The sequence below is a fragment of the Triticum aestivum genome, chromosome 3A, assembly GCF_018294505.1.
Source record: "Triticum aestivum cultivar Chinese Spring chromosome 3A, IWGSC CS RefSeq v2.1, whole genome shotgun sequence".
Classification (NCBI taxonomy): Eukaryota; Viridiplantae; Streptophyta; class Magnoliopsida; order Poales; family Poaceae; genus Triticum; species Triticum aestivum.
The window spans coordinates 738,277,319-738,291,839 of NC_057800.1; the positions used below are offsets into that span (position 1 = coordinate 738,277,319).

Here is a 14,521-nt window from a genome sequence, read left to right on the forward strand (position 1 = left end):
GATTTCCAGGGAGAGAAAATACTCAAGGATCCCAGATGCTTGATGTTCAAGAGGAGAGATGCCACACGCCTTTTTGGGGGAAAGACATGTTCATATGAACTCATCTAAGTTCTATTCAGCTCTGATTTTCTGTTTTCTATCTTCTCCCAATATCCCATGTAAGATTCAGGGGGAGCAAGACACCTAAGGGAAAGAAATCAGTCGAACTCATTGCATATCCTTATTCTTGGGGACATGTTTAATTCAATGTGGTACCTTGTACTCACTCTCTACATGTCATCCCAGTCTTGGTAGTCTTGTGGTTTCTTTTGTTTGCTCTGGCTAGTGGACGTACCTGTGTTATCTAACCTTGTTTGTGCAGGTTCATTCCATCCTAAGCCAACTCAAGACCACAAGGTAAGTATATGCATCAAAATCATGAGTATGAGGAGTTCTTGCTTATGTACATACTGTTTGCAAGAAGGACTCATGAGCATGAAGGTATTTTCCTTGATAATCTTTTGCTCTGATGCATATGGCCAAGATGCATGTAACACATTGCCTACTCTGTCATGGTTATGCTCTCACATGTCTCTATATTTCATATTTACATGAGTGCATACATGTAGGGGGAGCCTATGCTTGTTACATGTCCTTCCAAAGCTTTACTTGTTGTTCTTTATATCTTTATCTAAAGCTTTGATGTATGTTGCCATCAATTACCAAAAAGGGGGAGATTGAAAGCACAAGTGCTCCCTAGGTGGTTTTGATAATTGATGACAACATATCTCTTGTTGGACTAACACTTCTATCTAGCATGTTTCAGATAAGTTCAACAATGGAGTGGCATGGACTAAAGGTTGTGGGAACTCCTTCAAGATGCTAAGGACAAAGGATTGGCTAAAAGCTTCAAGCTCAAGACTCTTCACTTTTACATTTTAGTGATCCAAGATCACATTGAGTCCATAGGAAAAGCCAATACTATTAAGGAGGGATGAGGTGTTGCTTAATGAGCCTCTTGCTTCATGTGCTTAGTGATATGCTCCAAAACCCTCAACTACTTTCCCATATCCACATATGACCTAAACCCTAAGCCAAACTCGGTCCTACCGATTCTTCCTATCCGGCGCCACCGAGTTTCACTTGTCATAAGCCACTGCCAACCATAATCAGTTCGGTCTCACCGATGGGATCTCGGTCTCACCGAGATGGGCTTACAAACTCTCTGTTACCCATTGCAATATTCTCGGTCCCACCGAGATATGCAATCGGTCCCACCGAGTTTGCTTGACCAAATCTCAGTTTCACTTATTACCCAAATCGGTCCCACCGAGTTTGAGTAATCGGTCAAACCAAGTTTTGGATTTACCCTAACCCTAGCACATCGGTCCCACCGAGTTGATCCAGTCGGTCCGACCGAAATCACTAACGATCACTAGGTTTACATTTTCGGTCCGACCGAGTTTATTGATTCGGTCCCACCGAGATTGGAAAACTGTGTAACGGTTGGATTTTGTGTGGAGGCTATATATACCCCTCCACCTCCTTCTCATTCGAGGAGAGAGCCATCAGAACGCACACACTATTCCAACTCATATGTTCTGAGAGAGAACCACCTACTCATGTGTTGAGACCAAGATATTCCATTCCTACCATATGAATCTTGATCTCTAGCCTTCCCAAGTTGCTTTCCACTCAAACCTTCTTTCCACCAAATCCAAATCCTATGAGAGAGAGTTGAGTGTTGGGGAGACTATCATTTGAAGCACAAGAGCAAGGAGTTCATTACCTACACACCATTTGTTACTTCTTGGAGAGTGGTGTCTCCTAGATTGGCTAGGTGTCACTTGGGAGCCTCCGACAAGATTGTGGAGTTGAACCAAGGAGTTTGTAAGGGCAAGGAGATCGCCTACTTCATGAAGATCTACCGCTAGTGAGGCAAGTCCTGTGTGGGCGATGGCCATGGTGGGATAGACAAGGTTGCTTCTTCGTGGACCCTTTGTGGGTGGTTGCTTCTTCGTGGACCCTTCGTGGGTGGAGCCCTGTGTGGACTCGCGCAACCGTTACCCTTGGGTGGATCCCTGTGTGGACTCGCGCAACCGTTACCCTTCGTGGGTTGAAGTCTCCATCAACGTGGATGTAGGATAGCACCACCTATCCGTAACACGGGTAAAACATCCGTGTCTGCAATTTCATTTGAATTCTTCAAACCCTTCTCTTTACATTCTTGCAAGTTGCATGCTTTACATTACGCTGCTCATATACTCTTTGCATGCTTGCTTGATATGTATTGTGTGTGTTGAAATTGTGCCTAAACTCCACTTAAACCAAAAAAGCTTAAAAATTGCAACTTTAGCACTAAGTGTGTAATCACCCCCCTCTAGACACATCTACTTCTAGATACTACAACGGTGATGATGTTGCTACTGGAACAGGGCTTCGCCTAAGCACCGCTACGATATAACCGAGGTGCATTATGGTGGAGGGGGACTGCACACGGCTAAAGATCAATGATCAGCTTATATGTCCATGGGGTGCCCCCTCCCCCGTATATGAAGGAGCGGAGGAGGGGGAGGGGGCCAGCCTCTCTAGGCGCGCCCCAAGGGAGCCCTACTCCCACCGGGAGTAGGATTCCCCCCCTTCCCTTTGTTAACGTTGGTTCTAGGAGAGAAGGAAGGAGGAGGAAGAAGGAAGGAAAGGGGGGCCAGCCCCCCTCCCAATTCGGAATGGGATTTGGGTGGCGCGCCCCCTCCTTTGCTTCTTTTCCCTCTCTTCCACTAAGGCCCAATAAAGCCCATATACCTCCGGGGGGTTCCGGTAACCTCCCGGTGCTCCTGTAACCATTCCGATGTCCAAACATAGGCTTCCAATATATCTATCTTTACGTCTCGACAATTCTGAGACTCCTCGTCATGTCCGTGATCAAATCCGAGACTCCGAACTACCTTCGTTACATCAAAACACATAAACTCGTAATACCGATCGTCACCGAACGTTAAACGTGCGGACCCTATGGGTTCGAGAACTATGTAGACATGACCGAGACATGTGTCCGGTCGATAACCAATTGCGGAACCTGGATACTCATATTGGTTCCTACATATTCTACGAAGATCTTTATCGGTCAAACCGCATAGCGATATACGTTGTTCCCTTTGTCATCGGTATGTTACTTGTCCGACATTCGATCGTCGGTATCTCAATACCTAGTTCGATCTCGTTACCGGCAAGTCTCTCTACTCGTTCTGTAATGCTCCCGTAACTAACTCATTAGCTACATTTCTTGCAACGCTTATAGTGATGTACATTACTGAGAGGGCCTAGAGATACCTCTCCGACAATCGGAGTGACAAATCCTAATCTTGATCCATGCCAACTCAACAAACACCATCGGAGACACATGTAGAGCACCTTTATAATCACCCAATTACGTTGTGACGTTTGGTAGCACATAAAGTGTTCCTCCACTATTTGGGAGTTGCATGATCTCATAGTCATAGGAACATGTATAGTTGTGGAGAAAGCAATAGCAACAAACTAAATGATCATCGTGCTAAGCTAACGGATGGGTCAAGTCAATCACATCATTCTCGAGTGATTTGATCCCGCTTATCAAATGACAACACTTTGTCCATGGCTAGGAAACTTAACTATCTTTGATTTACGAGCTAGTCAAGTAGAGGCATACTAGTGACACTCTGTCTATTTATGTATTCACACATGTACTAAGTTTCCGGTTAATATAATTCTAGCATGAATAATAAACATTTATCATGATATAAGGAAACATAAATAACAACTTTATTATTGCCTCTAGGGCATATTTTGTTCAGTCTCCCACTTGCACTAGAGTCAATAATCTAGTTCACAAAGTCATGTGATTTAACACGAATAGTTCACATCTCTATGTGACAAACACCCAAAGGGTTTACTAGAGTCGATGATCTAGTTCACATCGCCATGTGATTAACACCCAAAGAGTGATCATGTTTTGCTTGTGAGAGAAATTTAGTCAACGGGTCTGCCACATTCAAAGCCGTATGTATTTTGCAAATTTTCTATGCCTACAATGCTTTGCACGGAGCTACTCTAGATAATTGCTCCCACTTTCAATATGTACCTAGATTGAGACATAGAGTCATCCAGATCAGTGTCAAAGCTTGCATCAACGTAACTCTTTACGACGAACTCTTTGTCACCTCCATTACCGAGAAACATTTCCTTATCCCACTAAGGATATTTTTGACCGCTGTCCAGTGATCCACTCCTGGATCACTATTGTACCATCTTTCCAAACTTATGGTGAGGTTCACAATAGGTCTGGTACACAACATAGCATATTTTATAGAACCTATGACGGAGGATAGGGAATGACTTTTCATTCTCTTTCTATTTTCTGCAGTGGTCAGGCATTGAGTCTGACTCAACTTCACACCTTGTAATACAGGCAAGAACCCTTTCTTTGCCTGATCCATTTTGAACTTCTTCAAAACTTTATCAAGGTATGTGCTTTGTGGAAGTCCAATCAAGCGTCTTGATCTATCTCTATAGATCTTGATGCCCAATATATAAGCATCTGCACCGAGGTCTTCCATTGAAAAATTCTTATTCATGTATCCTTTTATGCTATTCAGAATTTCACTATCATTTTCGATCAACAATATGTCATCTACATATAATATCAGAAATGCTACGGAGCTCCCACTCACTTTCTTGTAAATACAGGCTTCTCCAAAAGTCTGTACAAAACCATATGCTTTGATCACACTATCAAAGCATATATTCCAACTCCGAGAGGCTTGCACCAGTCCATAAATTGATCGCTGGAGCTTGCACACGTTCTTAGCACCTTTTGGATCGACAAAACCTTCTGGTTGCATCATATACAACTCTTATTTAAGGTATCCATTAAGGAATGCGGTTTTGACATCCATTTGCCAAATTTCATAATCATAAAATGCGAAAATTGCTAACATGATTCGGACGGACTTAAGCTTCGCTACGGGTGAGAAAGTCTCATCGTAGTCAACTCCTTGAACTTGTCGAAAACCTTTTGCAACAAGTCGAGCTTTGTAGAGAGTAACATTACCGTCAGCGTCAGTCTTCTTCTTGAAGACCCATTTATTCTCCATAGCCTGTCGTTCATCGGGAAAGTCAACCAAAGTCCATACTTTGTTCTCATACATGGATCCCATCTCAGATTTCATGGCCTCAAGCCATTTTGCAAAATCTGGGATCACCATCGCTTCCTCATAGTTCATAGGTTCGTCATGGTCAAGTAACATGACTTCCAGAACAGGATTACCGTACCACTCTGATGCGGATCTTACTCTGGTTGACCTGCGAGGTTCGGTAGTAACTTGATAAGAAGTTTCATGATCATCATCATTAGCTTCCTCACTTACTGGTGTAGGAATCACTGGAACTGATTTCAGTGATGAACTACATTCCAAAAAGGGAGAAAGTACAATTACCTCGTCAAGTTCTACTTTCCTCCCACTCACTTCTTTCGAGAGAAACTCCTTCTCTAGAAAGGATCCATTCTTACCAACGAATATCTTGCCTTCGGATCTGTGATAGAAGGTGTACCCAACAGTCTCCTTTGGGTATCCTATGAAGACACATTTCTTTGATTTGGGTTCGAAATTATTAGGTTGAAGCTTTTTCACATAAGCATGGCAGCCCCAAACTTTAAGAAACGACAACTTGGGTTTCTTGCCGAACCACAGTTCATAAGGTGTCGTCTCGACGGATTTTGATGGTGCCCTATTTAACGTGAATGCAGCCGTCTGTAAAGCATAACCCCAAGATGATAGCGGTAAATCAGTGAGAGACATCACAGATCACACCATATCTAATAAAGTGCGGTTATGACATTTGAACACACCATTACGTCGTGGTGTTCCAGGTCGCGTGAGTTGGAAACTATTCCACATTGTTTCAAATGAAGTCCAAACTCATAACTCAAATACTCACCTCCACGATCAGATCATAGAAACTTGATTTTCTTGTTACGATGATTTTCCACTTCACTCTGAAATTCTTTGAACTTTTCAAATGTTTCATACTTATGTTTCATCAAGTAGGTATAGCCATATCTGCTCAAATCATCCGTGAAGCTGAGAAAATAACGATATCCAACGCGAGCTTCAATGTTCATTGGACCACATACATCAGTATGTATGATTTCCAATAACTCTATTGCTCGCTCCATTGATCCGGAGAACGGAGTTTTAGTCATCTTGCCCATGAGGCATGGGTCGCAAGTACCAAGTGATTCATAATCAAGTGATTCCAGAAGTCCGTCAGAATAGAGTTTCTTCATGCGCTTTACACCAATATGACCTAAACGGTAGTGCGACAAATAAGTTGCACTATCATTATCAACTCTGCATCTTTTTGCTTCAATATTATGAACATGTGTATCACTACTATCAAGATTTAGTAGAAATAGGCCACTCATCAAGGGTGCATGACCATAAAAGATATTACTCATCTAAATAGAACAACCATTATTCTCTGATTTAAATGAATAACCATCTCGCATCCAACAAGATCCAGATATAATGTTGATGCTCAACGCTGGCACGAAATAATAATTATTCAGGTCTAAAACTAATTCTGAAGGTAGATGTAGAGGTAGCGTGCCGACGGCCATCACATCGACTTTGGAACCATTTCACACGTGCATCGTCACCTCCAACTTAGCCAATCTTCGCTTAATCTGTAGCCCCTGTTTCGAGTTGCAAATGTTAGCAACTGAATCACTATCAAATACCCAGGCACTACTGCGAGCATTAGTAAAGTACACATCAATAACATGTATATCAAATATATTTTCACTTTGCCATCCTTCTTCTTCGCCAAATACTTGGGGCAGTTCCGCTTCCAGTGACCAGTTCCTTTGAAGTAGAAGCACTCAGTCTCAGGCTTAGGTCAAGACTTGGGTTTCTTCACATGAGAAGCAACTAGCTTGCTATTCTTTTTGAAGTTGCCCTTCTTCCCTTTACCTTTTTTCTTGAAACTGGTGGTCTTGTTGACAATCAACACTTGATGCTCTTTCTTGATTTCTACCTCCGCAGCCTTTAGCATTCTGAAGAGCTCAGGAATCGTCTTATCCATCCCTTGCATATTATAGTTCATCAAGAAGCTCTTGTAGCTTGGCGGCAGTGATTGAAGAACTCTGTCAATGACACTATCATCAGGAAGATTAACTCCCAATTGAGTCAAGTTGTTATGGTACCCAGACATTTTGAGTATATGTTCACTGACAGAACTATTCTCCTCCATCTTGCAGCTGTAGAACTTATTGGAGACTTCATATCTCTTAATCCGGGCATTTGCTTGAAATATTAACTTCAACTCATGGAACATCTCATATGCTCCATGACATTCAAAACATCGTTCAAGTCCTGGTTCTAAGACGTAAAGCATGGCACACTGAACTATAGAGTAGTCATCAGCTTTGCTCTGATAGGTGTTCACAACATCTGGCGTTGCTCCTGTAGGGGGTTTGTCACCTAGCGGTGCTTCCAAGACTTAATTCTTCAGTGCAGCAATGAGGATAATCCTCAAATTATGGACCTAGTCCGTGTAGTTGCTACCATCATCTTTCAACTTAGCTTTCTCAAGGAACGCATTAAAATTCAACGGAACAACAGCACGCCCCATCTATCTGCAACAACATAGACATGCAAAATTCTATCAGGTACTAAGTTCATGATAAATTAAAGATCAATTAATCAAATTACTTAAGATCTCCCACTTAGATAGACATCTCTCTAATCATCTAAGTGATCACGTGATCCATATCAACTAAACCATGTTCGATCATCACGTGAGATGGAGTAGTTTTCAATGGTGAACATCACTATATTGATCATATCTACTATATGATTCACGCTCGACCTTTTGGTCTCCAGTGTTCCGAGGCCATATCTGCATATGCTACGCTCGTCAAGTTTAACCCGAGTATTCCGCGTGTGCAAAACTGGCTTGCACCCGCTGTATGTGAATGTAGATCTTATCACACCCGGTCATCACATGGTGTCTCGGCACGACGAACTGTAGCAACGGTGCATACTTAGGGAGAACACTTATACCTTGAAATTTAGTGAGAGATCATCTTATAGTGCTACCGTCGAACTAAGCAAAATAAGATGCAAAAAGGATAAACATCACATGCAATCAATATAAGTGATATGATATGGTCATCATTATCTTGTGGCTTTGATCTCCATCTCCAAAGCACCGTCATGATCACCATCGTCACCGGCTTGACACCTTGATCTTCGACGAAGCATCGTTGTCGTCTCGCCAACTATTGCTACTGCTTAGTGATAAAGTAAAGCAATTACATGGCGATTGCATTTCATACAATAAAGCGACAAGCATATGGCTCCTGCCAGTTGTCGATAACTATGTTACAAAACATGGTCATCTCATACAATAAAATTTAGCATCAAGTCTTGACCATATCACATCACAACATGCCCTACAAAAACAAGTTAGACGTCCTCTACTTTGTTGTTGCAAGTTTTACGTGGCTGCTACGGGATGAGTAAGAACCGTTCTTATCTACGCATCAAAGACCACAACGCGATATAGTGATTGCTTTTTGATCTTCAGAAAGAGCCCTGTTCGTTGAATCCGATTCAACTAAAGCTGGAGAAACAGACACCCACTAGCCACCTATGTGCGAAGCACGTCAGGTGAACCAGTTTCGCGTAAGCGTACGCGTAATGTCGGTCTGGGCTGCTTCATCCAACAATGCCGCTGAATCAAGAATCAACTAGTGACGGTAACCAATATGTATATACCCACGTCCACAACTCCTTTGTGTTCTACTCGTGCATATAATATCTACACAGACTACCAGAAACGCGAAATGTGTATATACCCACGTCCACAACTCCAGCTACCCTGTCTTCGACCCAACCCTCAACATTGCCCCAGCAGCATCGGTCGCGGCCTTCGTCGTACCAGTCCGCCGCTCCACCTGCTCGCCTACTGTTCTTCGTCCTCACCGGTGGAGCGACCCAGCCGTGTCCTCGTCGGCGCCTGTGCACGTCCGCCTCACAGCACGCCCGAGCGCCCCGTCCTTGAGTCGTCACCACCTGGGAAAGCAGCGACGGTATTGCCTGATTGTTCGCCCCTTCCTTCTCCTCTCTGCCTCCCTTACAGATCCAACACACTGGTGGAAAAAGGGCCTTTGGTCGCGGTTCGCAACTGCCATTAGTCGCGGTTGCGCAACCGCGACCGAACGGGCGCGACTAAAGGCCCCACCCTTTAGTCGCGAATGCTTAAGAACCGCGACTAAAGGCCCGTCCACGTGGGCGCCAGGTGGCCGTCGGGGCGGAGGACCTTTAGTCGCGGTTCTTCTGGCCAACCGCGACTAAAGGCCGCCGCAGGTTTAGGGTTTTAGCCCCCCCCCCCTCTTAAACCTGTTTTCTGTTTAATTTGTATTGTTTTATTTCTTTTGTGCTTTATTTTAATTTTGAAGGAGTTTCACATATTCTACGGTACTAAATACATGCATATGAATGTACAATTTCAAACAAATTTGAAATTAAAACCAAAAAGAATTCAAGAGGAATATACAATATATATTCAATATCATCGGATGACCATATACAATTTTGAACAAGTTTCCATACATAATTTAATGCATATAAAGTTCTACGTCCTCGTAATGGTGTTCTCCTTTAGGATGGAGGACTTCCCTCCTGAACCATCCAGCTAGTTCCTCTTGAAGTGGTCGGAAGCGAGCTTCTGGACTAAGCATCATCCGGAGGTTATTCCTCTGAGCATTGGTATCACTCGGAACCCGCTCAGAGGTGTATCTCCAGATCATCTCACAGACATAGTATGCACATAGATTGGTCCCCGCTGGCTGAATATCCTCACCATTCTTAGCCTTTGCCCTTTTGAATTCTAGCTCTTTTTTGAATTCACCGACCTTTGTATCTACGAACCGTCTCCAAACCCTACGAGGCAAAGAAAATTAAATGAACAAGAGAGTTATTAGTTACTTGATATTAGGAAATGAACGAAATAGGCCGATCGATATAGAGCGCAAATGAATGAAAATAATTACTTCTGCAGCATTCTTCTCATGTCGACCCAAAGCTTTGGATCCTTATTCAGAGAGTCGTGGACGAGACATTCTGAGGTGTCAACTTTAATTACTAGCAGAATCCAGTGGAACCTGCGGACACGATACATGCACGGTACGTCATGCATGACTCATCGATTAGCCGGCCACATACCATGCATGGAGTAAACAAAAGAGAATGTGCTCAAGACAGAAACACTCACCCAAAATGGTAAGGAAATAGAATATCACTTTTGAGTTCCTGCTTTGTAAGAAACTGCCACAGGTCTGCCTCCATGTCGGCGGGGTGATGCTCCAACACATATCCATTAACGATGTGTGGGTCAATGAACCCAACATCATGGATGTTCCTTACTCTGCATTCCTTAATCTTCATTCTGCATGTATAATAGCGGACACAACAATATAGTTAGGACACAAATTCTCGTATTCACCGCGGTAGAGGATGCAGTCGTTGATGCATGCATGTATCTTCAGAACCTCTAAACCTAGAGGGCAGACAACCTTCTTTGCTTCGTACGTACTGGCGGGCAACTCGTTATTCTTTGGAAACATATTCTTCAACATTTTCAGCAAGTTTTCAAATGCCGAGTCAGCTACACCTGCCTGTGCCTTCCATTTCAGCAAATCCAGTGTGCAGCCCAGCTTTTTCAGACCATCATCGCATCCAGGGTACAACGACTTTCTGTGATCCTCTAACATGCGATCCAAATTCTCCCTCTCCTTTTCAGTTTCGCAGCGTCTCCGTGCATCAGCAATGGTCCGACCAAGATCATCAACGGTCTCATCACGTGCCTCTTCTTCACCTTCACCTTCACCTTCCCCTTCACCTTCCCCTTCACCTGCCCCTTCACCTTCCCCTTCACCTTCAGCATCCTCCATGAAAGTATCACCGAAATGAGCAAGATAGCTTTCATCGATGAAATCATCCCCTTCTTCATCTTCTTCCATTATAACCCCTCTTTCTCCATGCTTGGTCCAACAATTATAGCTTGGCATGAAACCGTGCCGAAGCAGGTGCAGGTGAACTTCTCTTGAGGAAGAGTAACCCTTCTGATTCTTACAGTCAACACATGGACAGATAACAAAACCCTTCTGCTTGTTCGCATTAGCCACTACGAGGAAATCTTTCAAACCCGTAGTGAACTCGCGGGAGAGTCGGTTACCGTACATCCATTGCCGATTCATCTGCATTATTATAATATAAAATATTTAATTAACCATCATGCATTTGTTAAAGTAACTAGCTATAAACAATAGAAATTAAACAATGAACAACACACATGCATATTTTATCAATGACACACATGCATGAAAGGTTCAAGTTGCTAACCGCGATCGAGGAGGAACCTCAAGTGTGGCTCCAACACTTCATATCATGTTTGTTTCACGCTGTTGGGCATTTCATCAAACACCTTGTGTGCATAAGAGGAACCAAAAGCAAACCTACACCCCCTTGTGAAGAGAAGTGGCACCAAATGGCTAAGTGAGTGCGCTGAACTGGTATATATAGGGGAGGAGCTTTAGTCGCGGTTGGCCTGGCCAACCGCGACTAAAGGCCTTTGGGCACCTTTAGTCGCGGTTGGCCTGGCCAACCGCGACTAAAGCCCCTCACGTGCACCAGCCGGCCACCGAGCGCCCTGGCCCAAGCCTTTGGTCGCGGTTCGTCTGCCGAACCGCGACTAAAGACTTCATTAGTCGCGGTTCCTACAGTTTCGCGACTAATGGGGCTGGACGGAAGCCTCTTTTTCTACTAGTGACACTTCCCCTCACAGATCCGCCTCACCAAGATGACAACGACTGCCTCAAGTTGGGGGGACACATCCAGTTGGTGATAGACCAGGGGAGACGTTGCTCCATGAACATGGGAGTACAAACAGGAGCAGGTGGATAAACACTCCACGGAGCTCACCAGAATAAAAATAGGTAATCCTTCTCCCCTGCCGTCTTGCATCTTTATTCTTGGTTCTTGCTTTTCTATTTATGAAGTGCAATGACATATACTACTATTTTAATGCTTGCATACAACTATAATTGCTGGGTTTTTTGTGCCAAATGTTGACTTGTGTTATTCTAAACTTGTGTACGTGAAAGCACATTGACCAGCTCATCTCCACTATGATGCAGGGGAAGAAACTGAATCTGGGGAAGACATTGTTAATATCATCAGGTTGTCATGCTTAAGTACATATACAATTAGATGTGAAGCTCCAAAACAGGGTTTATAATCACTCGGTCGTTTCTGTTTCTTTATTATGTTATCATGATAAGACCAGATACAGTTAGATATGAAGCTGTTTGTTTGTCGCCCTTTATGTTAATGTGATATTCAGTAGGGTAGCTCTTTAATTTATATTTTTCTTTCTCTTAGGCAGCAATGATGCTCCTTATATTGATGTGATATTCTACCATGTTTTATCCTATACATTACAATGCCATTCTGTATTTAGTATGCTCAGGATCATTTGATCTGTCTTGTGCTTGTGTTTTCTTTGTTGGTTCAGTCTTAATGGTACTTATCCTTATAGTTCCTTGGGATTTTTGTCTATCATACCTTTTGACCTTTCACTACGTTAGTATTTTTGACTTATTCGGCAGTTACATTGCAAGTTCAAGGAATATCATTGGCACAGCAGAGAGGTTGCAAACAAGAAGTTGAGTTTATCACCTGGTGGCATTAAAATGTATCATTATTCCTCCAGATGAAGAGGTACCATTCCCTACTGTTACAAAATCAAATAATTTTGTGTTATGCCGATAAGCTTGGTAAAGTTGTGTGCTCACGTCATATCATCAATCTGTCCTCATTTGTTATGCATGTAATCTACTGATTGTAGTAGCCTTATGTAGAAAAACAATTATTTTATTTATGTTCTCCCATCGCAGAACCATCTTGGGTGAAACCGCTATTACCACATTTGAGGGACTGCAACCATTTATTGCTGCCTTAATTTGTTAAATTAGTTTGAAGACAGCCATATGTTTCCATAAATTCTGAATTCTTTACTACACTAAGATTGAGCGGAATACATGGTGTGATTAGCATTTGTTCTGTTTTCCGTTGAAATACATGTAATATTACCACCTACACTCTACTTATCTCTAATTAGATTATGTAATGAGCACTGTCTTTATACATATTTTCACAGACAGAAAATAGCCTTTGCAAAGGATAAGAGGGCGACAACAGAATTAAGATTGCTTTGTGTGTTTGTTGAGTTGGCCTTGAGCTGCTGGGTGGAGGTATGATTTTTTGCTTAATTGCCAAGTGCATGAATTGATTGCCGTGTGTTCTTTTAGTTTCGTGCTTGGAAATTAATCAATTGGTACAAGTTTTAAACTAGCTGCTAAAAATATATTGTTTTAGTTGTATGTCAACCAGCCATCACACATAAAGACGGTTATGATTTTGAGTACCCGTTTGAAAACTAATTTGTTTTGAAATGTTGGAATGGAGACCAGGAACACAACACTCAACAAGTGGTCTGATGTTGAATTTAGTTGTCCATTGCCTCCGGCGAATGTCATCTCCCAGCTCGTGGCCTTGCCCCCCTAGTATTTTTCATACTATACTAAGCTGCAAAAGCTATTTTGTTGATTTTTTTAACTAATGACAATACTTCAAAGAGAAGTAATTATAATAAGATTGTTCCTGCATGTTTTTCTTTTCAAAAAGTAGCCTCCATGCTTCTTAAATCTGGGTACTGTTTTGTACAGAAGCTTTTGTCTATAGAGAAGGACATCTGTTTCTGGTACATACTATTAAAACTAATGAGCAAGTTTGCTGCAATGATGTTCCACATATATGGTTTGCAGCTCCATCAATTAAATTTGGTGTCAACTTTGTGTACAATTCTGCGACTTATAGTTTCACCTAGTTATTATGTGATGGATTTAGAGGGATGGAGGTAAGGTTTGGCCAAGTTAATTTGAGAAACTAAGATGCCGAATAGGTTCTTACTATATCACAGATCAATGGTCCTAGTTCTTGCAATCGTACTTTTGCAATTGACATTTGACATAAAATGTACAACCTCCATGAGTCCTTTCTTTAACAGATTGATGAGTCTTTTTGGTGCAGGCTAATCTGGAAAAGAAGCCAATTCAAGCTGTAATTGAGTAACAAATGAGGTCATGTTTTTCATATGTAGTTGACGAACTTATGTGTTATTAGATGTGCTCTTCCTCCTTTGTTGTATGCAAATTAGACGGATTTGTATACAAAGTACATGTGATTTATTAAAACTATGATTAATGTAACCTCTTAAGCTGTGTATGTTCTTGATTTGTTGTGAAATAGATCAATTATGCAAAATGTATTTCTATCCATTTTATTTTTTTTGTTCACCCAATTCTATTTTCCTGACGGTTCTGTCCCGACAGGGATTTACATTCCCTGACGGCCACCCGACAGGAATAGGTTTCCTG

The 14,521-nt window shown here is 42.3% G+C and overlaps 1 long non-coding RNA gene across 1 annotated transcript; it reads left to right on the forward strand.

The window, feature by feature from the left end:
• Positions 1 to 9,011: 9,011 nt before the first annotated feature.
• Positions 9,012 to 14,298, forward strand: LOC123059597 (uncharacterized). Its single transcript, XR_006427491.1, has 6 exons — positions 9,012 to 9,112; positions 11,869 to 12,019; positions 12,221 to 12,263; positions 12,692 to 12,803; positions 13,243 to 13,336; positions 14,175 to 14,298. It is a non-coding gene; the product is annotated as an uncharacterized lncRNA (long non-coding RNA).
• Positions 14,299 to 14,521: the final 223 nt, after the last annotated feature.